Below are 1,887 nucleotides of genomic sequence, written 5' to 3'. Positions count from 1 at the left end.
CGTCAAGCAAATTGCTGTCATGGTGGGTTCTTGGTCATATCCTATGAATTTGAATATATCATCTTTACTTATAATGCTAGTCTATCCAGCTGTAAATGGGTATGGATAATCCAGGAAAGATCAATGCCAAGAGGTTTGACCAAGGATCAGCTTGTTGAGAATTGAACTAGAACCACTGAAGGGAGAAACAGAATGTTCTAGTTCTAGTATATTTAATGGATTATTTGATTATCATACTTGATATTTTGACTTGACTATATTCAAGGTCCTTATAAAAATCCTGGAAATGCCGCTTGTTCGACTTTAGGACCAGCTGGTAGAAAGGATTGGTTGTGAACCTAAGTTGTTGTTTCTTTCCTTGAATAACAAACTAGAAACCAGGTTGTATTGTAAAATGTCATATATGATTATAATAATTGTCATCATCATCATTATCTCATCTCAGCACAGACTAACATAGTCTATATTAATGTCATCAGGATTGTTGATTTGGCTGTATTTACCAGTCATGTCTGATAGAGGCTAATATAGTCTATATTAATGTCATCGGGATTGTTGATATGGCTGTAATTACCAGACATCCAAGCAGGTGTTTGGTGCAGGTCAATAGTGACATGACAAACCGATCTAGAATTGTGAAATAACAAGCCAGGAAATGAAACTGGTACAAATAGAAGTGATAACAATCTCTGATAAATGTGCTAAGGCTAGAAAATCTTTTTTGAATTCCCATTGGCACAGGGTATTGTACTACAAGAAGCTATAAAACTTCTCTAGAACCCCTTTCATTGGAATTTTAATGGTACAAATAGAAGCTTAAAAGTGTCCCTGATATACAGTCAATATCTAGAATGGATTCCTTTTGAATCCCTTTTAGTAGAAATGGGAATGGTGCAAATAGAAGCTGTTAGTGTCCCTGATATTCACTAAAGCAGGAAGCCCTTTAATTATCCTTTTCTTATTATCCCTTTCTTTGGGATAGGAATGGCAGGAAGTGTCCCAGATACAAATACAATGGCTAGAAAACTTCTGTTGAATCCTTTCATTGTGATGGAAATGGTGCAAATAGAAGTGAAAAGTATCCCTGATACATAAACTAAAGGCTAGGAAAACTCTTTTGAATATCTGTCATTGGAAACAGGAATGATGAAAATAGATTGATATACATATTAGGATAGAAAATCTGTTAAGGATGAGAATGTTTCAAATAACAATGTTTCTGATTCTTGCCTTGTCTAGAAACCCATTTGCAAACCCTTTCAATGGAATGAAAATGATGCAGATAGAAGCTATTGGTGTCCCTCATACATGTAGACAAAAGCTAGAAAACCTCTGTTGAATGCCTTTTATTGGATGGGAATGGTGCAGAAAGATGCTAGAACACCTGTTATGTATCCCTTTCATTGGAATGGTGTCACTAATACACATGCCAAATATTGTTTAAAAAAACTTAAAAAAACAATGGCTGTTTTTTTTTTTCTTTCATCACTTTCTGAAGAAGTTTTACAATTCTCTATGTCACTTATGTTGTATTCTTGAAAGTAAAATTCTAGTAGAGTAAACACTAGACAGGTAAGAAAAGATAAGGATAGAAAGAAACTAGGAAAGTACTTTCAGCTAATAAGGCAAATATAATAATGGACTCCATCACCCAGACTTCTTTTATAATTACTGTGATAATGGACTAAAGTAACCTTCCTAATAAAGAGTGGTTGATCAAATTATCAAACTTCCTTCTTTTTTAATGAACAAATGGTTTCTTAAAGATGGGTTCCCTTATTTTTATTTATGAAAATGAAACTGCTGTTACTTATCTGAATAGAAAGTAGAGGTGTTCTAATGACTTGGAAATATGCCATTTTGTCTCACATGTCCATAATTAATTCA

The sequence above is a fragment of the Lottia gigantea genome (genome assembly GCF_000327385.1).
Source record: "Lottia gigantea unplaced genomic scaffold LOTGIsca_74, whole genome shotgun sequence".
Taxonomy (NCBI): Eukaryota; Metazoa; Mollusca; class Gastropoda; family Lottiidae; genus Lottia; species Lottia gigantea.
The sequence above is the reverse complement of the archived record's forward strand: the minus strand, read 5'-3'. Positions refer to the sequence as shown.